The sequence below is a fragment of the Cornus florida genome, unplaced genomic scaffold (genome assembly GCF_030987335.1).
Source record: "Cornus florida cultivar Cherokee Brave unplaced genomic scaffold, ASM3098733v1 CherokeeBrave_3.0.0_Hap2_Chr02, whole genome shotgun sequence".
In the NCBI taxonomy this organism is placed as follows: Eukaryota; Viridiplantae; Streptophyta; class Magnoliopsida; order Cornales; family Cornaceae; genus Cornus; species Cornus florida.
In genome coordinates, this window is record NW_026775572.1 from 17,168,956 (window position 1) to 17,176,530 (window position 7,575).

A 7,575-nucleotide genomic window follows, 5' to 3' on the forward strand; every position below is an offset into this window, starting at 1 on the left:
ATGACTACTTTTAATTTTAGATTAATTTTACTTCGTCTTAGTGGCTGCTTGCAAATTTGGCAAAAAGTAGCCAAATTATTTTATTCTTGTTTCCTTTAATAAATTGTCTAATTCTGTTATTTTTATTTTACGATATTTAATGGTATGAAAAGAAAATGTAAGTTTCTTAAAATAAAGATAATAAAAGTAAATTAACTAATTGCCGTAGGATTAGATCCTAAGGTTACAATTAAAAGTGAGTATATAATTTCTTGCTCTCAGGAAGCAATTGAACACTACTGTCATATATATATATTAGCAGATAGAGAGAGAAAGGGATAGATGGTGTGAACCGTGTGATAGGAAGAGGAGAAGAGAAAAAATGAATAAGGGGCTATTGTGTCATTTTGCAAGATCTGATATTTTGTAATATATTTGAATTTAATATTGAAGGGTAATTTTGTCTTTTTATATTGTTTGGATGGAATTTCAGGAGAGGGGGTGTCATTGTCCAAAAAATGAACAACTTTCATTTGTCTGTCATTTTGACAAATCACAGGGTGTGTAAGTGTACTTTATGCTAAATATTTGAACTTACCCATAATTTTTTTTAGTGCTGATGTAAAAAACGTGAATGAGAGAGAAAGAAAGAAAAATATATATATATTTAATGATACAAAATTTTGGGCCCAAAATTAAATTTCTATATTGGTTAGGATGTATTGGAAAATGTGAATAAGGAGTAGAAAAAAAGAAAAGAAAAAGTCATATAAAGATGTAAATGTTTGGGTCCAATATTAAATTTTTATCGGTTCGAGTTCAATGAAATGAGGGAGGAGAGAGAAGAGAGAAAATAAGTTAATATTAGGATATAAATATTTGAGGCCTAACATAACATCCGAATGAGAAAGAAGAGAGAAAAGAGAAAAAAAGAATTTATTTTAGGATATGATATTTGAGAACAAATATAAAAGACGAATGAGGGATGAGAGAGAAAAGAGAAAAAAAGAAGTTAGGTCTAATATAATTTTTTATTTTTATTTATATTTATTAGAGTTTAATAATGTTAAGAAATAATTATAGTATAACTTAATATAGGAAATTTTAAATTTTTGGAGCCTTCTTATTGGCTGGGGCTTAGTCGACTGCCTAAGTCACTTAACGCTCAAGCCGGCCGTGGATGAATAAGAAATAATAATTATTATATATATAAATGGACAAGATCGACTTGTCTACTTACCGGTGAGTAAGTCATCTCTATTGATGTGGTCCAATCATAAATAGTCATTATATATATATAGATTGACAGGACTTTCCTAGTCACTCATTAGTAGGTCATCTCTATTTATGTGGTCCAATCACAAATATAAAAATAGTTTGTAATTTACAAAATCACGAAACACAAAATACATAAAATAATCTAACAAATAGTCTGCAATTACAAAATCAGAAAAACGATATAAAGAAATCAGAGAGGGGTACGTGACTAAATTGTTAGAATTTGTGAATGAAAATTGTTTCATTAGTCATCAACTGATGCCTTGGACTGAACATGTGTGATCACTAGTTGGCTGTTGGATGAAAAGATGCAACTCAAAACCAATAGACATACCCTATTCAATATGAACCATTGCAACATATTGCAGTGAGTGTGTCTGGTGATGAAGAGATACATATAAATGGTTGTGTCTAGTGATGAAGAGACACACCCATTCCAGCACTTCTATTTCTATAAATGCCTCCATGGGTTGCCATTTGCAATTAATTCAATTATCTGATTTCTTCTCTCCCTCCCTAGTCTTGAACCCAATCTAAGTGGGTTCAAACCATAGGTCAAGTGGTCTGAGCCACTTAGACCTTAATCCAATTTCATCGAGCCATATTAAGATTGGTTCGAACCATTTGGTTCGGATTGCAACCAATTTAGCATTTATATAGTATAAATGCATTTGTTAGTCAGAGAGAGTATTACACAGAGGAGATTTGCCTTATCCACGAGTTTGTAGTGTTGCTACTGGTGGATGTAGATCGTTGTATCATGAGAGATAAGTGCCATATAGTCCGTCAGCACCATGTGGGGCATAAATTGTCTTAAAGATAAAGTATTCAATACTAGCCCAGTCCAGGATATTTATTTATTATTATTATTTTATTGGTTTAATCTGCATATTTAATTAATTATCTCATGGCATATTAATAGTCTAAAGTTAGTTATATCTTAAATGTTTGTGAAACATATATTTTCTAACATGAATTTATTCTAAATAAGGTTATTATCCTTATTTATTGTGATACTCCTCGATTCTAGAGTCACGGGTGATTAAGTTCGAGCACAGATCCGAGGGATACCAAACAATTAATATTTAACCGAACACAGAATATAAAATAAATTTAAGAAATAACAATAATAAGCTGAATGAATACTAAATTAAAAATCCTCAAATATAAATATTTAAACTCTGACAATCCAAACTCCATAAGTTTACAACTCGGGAATCCATCTCTGGTGGACCACTAATAAAAATCCAGACTGAAATAAAACAACTGAAAGAAACATCCAGAAATAAACTATGGAGAGAATCCTACGTCGTCGGAAGAGTGGGTAGTAGTCTCTGCTCAGCACGATCAGGTTTACGTCTGATACGGACGAGTACCTGAAAAATAAAAGTGGGTCAGGCCCACGAACAAGTCCTAACCCTCTACAATCCAAGCAGATACTCGATACGCATATACATCCTACGTAGTTCAACAATAGCTAATAGTCCTTACATAAGTATATTCACACTACAGGACTCTCACTGGACTATGGAGGGGGTCTCAACCTGAATAGAAGGCAACATGCGAAAACGCACCCAAAGGTGGGCATGAGTACCTAGACCTAACAGGGTATATCTCAACTTCTCATATCCAGCTGCGCATCCTATTGCATATACGCTCCCTAACCGACGATTCTGAGACTCAAACTCAGATTGCAGTACCATAACATATATTTAAAGTCCGTCCTATCCATAAAAAGTCCAGTTAGTCATTCAGCTTATGCAGCTTCTTTGACTTAACATAACTTACGAGTCATCCGATAGTCATTCAGCTTATGCAGCTTCTTTGACTCAATTATAAGTAGGATTTATTTTAATATCCATTCCCTTATTCCGTGTAGGTAGGATTTAGTATTTTGAAACTAATCCAAACCTAGGCATGCCACCGTCCCATATCGGTGCATGTCATCCAACATCCATCAGTTGACAATACAATTATATAAGTAAATACCAACTGTTCCAAATTATCCCGCAGTTGATGACATTAATAATGAAAATAATTATCAACCAGTCCATAACACATACAATCAGAATTCATTACAAGTATAAAAATATGTATATGACATGCTGGTTGCCCTACTGATACATGGTTCTCCAATAGCTTTAAATTACAGAGAATAGCTTTAAATTAATAATCCATCCTATAATCCACAATGAGCATAAAATTAACAATATCAAGTTTAATCTGCTCATTCAAAACCATTCCACAACATCCAGAAACTTTACATGATAAGTTACTGTGAAATTAGCAACAAAGGTCCCATTAAGCATAACAGAGAGTTATCATACTTGTCATGCTTATTTTTCCATAATACTATGACACGATTTAACCCATCAATTCCCTAAGGCACTTACTAAATTAACCATGAGCAACTTGAATCATTCACCTCCACACCAATATATCACCTTTCTGAAAGGTCTCCTACTGTGTCCTATATTTGCTTCCAATGGTGTGTTCTGTAATACCGTACTTTCTGAGACATTAATATGAGTCTAGACGATATTGAACCACCCCAGAACAACCCATAAACCAATCTGAAATTTTACAAAACCATCTGCAGTAGCCCAGAACCCGCAGAAAACATCAAAACTGAAGAATACACGAGGAGAGCAGGCTCCCACAAGGTGGAGCCGCCTCCACCTATGCTAGAGCCTGCTCCAAACCATGGTAGAGCCGGCTCCTAACCATGTAGAGCCGGCTCTATGGTCCTCTGGAGCCGGCTCCATGGTCCTTTGGAGCCGCCTCTACTTCCCTCTCTCTTCTGTCTGCTTGTATAGTCTCCGTTTGCCTGCACTACTTCCGTCCCTCTCTGTTACAGCTTTTAACACCTTTGTTTGTGTTCAAACCTACCCAAAGAAAACCCATCTACCCCCTTCTTACATTGATTAACAGTAATTTAAAAGAACAGTTACACAGTTGCATACAAAATAAGCAGTTTACAATAAGTTTCAATACATACTAATATGATGAGTTCTAAACATGCGTAGTTAATTAATTCCGTTTAATGATTTCCTAGAACTACTTAGGCATGCAAAGAACACAGAGTAAAAGGGAAAGAGATGAGGTTAGAACTTGCCTTTAGCTTTTCCCCGTCTAGATTCTCCAGCGAAACCTTTGTTTATCTCTCTATTTCCTCCCAGCCGTCTCTAAAACTCCTTACTACCTTATTGTGTCATAATGATATTCTAAAACCCTAGGCAAACCCCTTAGATGAGTATTTATAGACCACACTAACCCTAGACTCAATTAAACCCTAATATAATTCACTTGGCCCATAAATAATCTACGTTAAATTCCAACGTCAGCTAAATTGAAAACCTAATATAACTAAATGACAGTCATGTTAACACTAATTAAATTTGATTAACTAAATTTATACCATTAATCAATAATTAAAACAACTAATTTAAAACAAAACAAAAACAAATAACAATTAAGTAATTAATACAATTAAAACAATAATTAAACAATTAAATAAATTAACTACAATCAAATCAATGAAATAAACACATATCCACTTAAACAATTAAAAAAAATTGATATTGAAACAATAAAATAAATACCAGGACTATCCTTTTGAAATTAGGGGTATTACATTTATCACTTTGCATTATTGATTGGACCACATCATCGGTCAATAAGAAACAGAAACAAAAGTGTAAGCAATTGCAAACATATACATAAGCATCATGGTTTTAAATGGTAGAGCACCATATATATATATATATATAGAGAGAGAGAGAGAGACAAATTATATATATAGAGAGAAAAGCTGCGGGATGGGAGGAATTGGCTAAAGCTATAAGCTTGCAGAGTTTGGAAGGGACAACGTCGACGGAAGAGGGATGGTGTGATACCCCTCGATTCTAGAGCCACGGGTGATCAAGTCCGAGTACAGATCCGAGGGATACCAGACAATTAATATGTAAACAAGCAGAAAATAAAAAAACTGAGTAAAAAAAAACTTAATAATAATACGCTGGAAGAAAACTAAAATAAGAATCCTCAGACTTGAATTAATAAATTAATATAATTTTAAACCGTACAACTCGGGAATCCACCTAGTGGACCCCTAATCCCAAAACCTTGAATAAATTTATATAATTAAAAACCAAAATTAAAGTAGAAAGGAAATCCTATGTAACCGGAAGAGTGAGTGTCTGTATTTGCATCAACACGATCAAGCTCTAAGCCTGGTACTGTCAAACACCTGAAAAATAATAGAGTGGGTCAGGCCCACATGCAAGTCCTGATCTACTACGTTCCAAACAGTAATCCGATACGCAGATACATCCTAGAAAGACTCAACAATATCTAGAGTAGTCTATATATGTATATATAGTACACACTATAGGACGCTCGCTAGTCCAGTAGGTCTGTCTCAGCCTGAATAGAAGGCAACATGCGAATACGCACCCTAAGGTGGGCATGAGTACCTAGACCTACCAGGGAACAACACCTATGTCCAGTTATCCATCCTAAGCGATATACGCGCCCTAACCATGGTCCTGAGACTCAAGCTCATACCATGGCACATATAATAAATATATAAAGTCCGTACTCCTCCCAATACAAAATATCATCCATCTGTGTAGTGGTCTGATTTCTATATAATAAATCAATTCGGAAACCATAGTAGATCATTCAATTCACAATTGATATGACAAATGTAGGTGATGGACTTAAGCTTTATGGTTAATCCATACCTGAATCCAAATTGGGTCAGACTTAGTGTTTTGAACTAATCCATTCCCAATATAGGTAGGTCTTAGTGTTTTGAACTAAGCCATCCCTAATATGACACCGTCCCATACCGGTTCATATACATCCATATAAGTGGGACTTAACCTTTTTATGGTTAATCCAACTCATTCCAAATTAGGTAGGACTTAGTGCTTGAACTAATCCTTACCTAGTATATCACCGTCCCATACCGGTACATACAATCCTCCAGTTAACATAGTTGATAAATCAATATTAAATAACCATCAACCATTATCCATAATATGCACAAGACAAGTTAATTCATGTACATAAATATTAGACATTTAATGCAGAGCCCAAAATCCAACTCCAATAATGTAAATTGATACATAATTTGCACACATTTACATTCTCCAACATAATCCCTGAATTGATACAATTTAGTACCATTTAAGTATCAAATAAATCCAAATTAAGCATAAGGAAAATTAGTTAATTCCCAATACTTCAAATACTATAGAAATATGATTTATATGTATATTTAAATCATACATAACAACCTTGCCAAGCTCCGGTATATAAACCTACCAAATCCTCCAATATAATCCATGAATTGATACAGTTAATAGAAATTTGAGTATCAATTAAACCTAACCTAAGTATAGTTGATTTCTAATTAATTCACCATACTTAACACTGTGGAAAAATACAATTTTACCTAATTAAATCATCCATACGACTTGTTAAGTTCTAGTGGATACAACAGTGTACACTACACTAAGTTTCCCTTAGACTTTGTATTTCTCCCTCAATTAATCCCAGTTTAAATTAATGTTCCTAAAGACTAAGTTTAGGTTTAAAATAGTTCCATACAGTGTTTAAAATAATTTAAACGAAGTCCTAATACACTGCACAGTCAAAACCACGCACAAAATCACACAGTAATGCAATTTCTGGGCAAGAGCAGGCTCCAAAATTTGAGAGCCTACTCTATTTAAAGGGAGAGCCGGCTCTAGGCTCCAAGAGCCAACTCTAGGGCTGCAAGAGCCGGCTCCCCCATCCTTGGGAGCTGGCTCTAAGAGTAGGAGGAGCCCGCTCTTCCTCTCTTAGATGCCGTAGTCTGTTTTTGTGTCTTCTTCTCCAATTCCGGTGATTACAGAGTCTCTGTGGTATGTTCTAATTCTTCTTCCAGGTTCAATATTAGTCCTAAACAAGTTTAAACCACTGAGATCTAACCCTAACATGTGTAGGAACACAAGTTCTAAAGCAACAACTACAACACCTCTGTTAACCAATTTTAAGCAAGCTGCGACAGATTTAGTTCAGATTAATTTGATGCAATTAAATACTGTTCTAAAATCTTGTTCTAGGGATTAAACTCATTCTCAGAATAATTGTAAGGCATCCAATCATATTACTAATCTCAATAAAACAGGCTTAAACGTAAAAGACACAGATAGCAGAAAATCAACCAGTATGCAAAATAGTTAACTCACTGAGATCAAATAAATTCATATCTGTATGGAAAACATGTTATTATGTTTGTGTCAATCCGTTTTATCTTTTATTAAAACC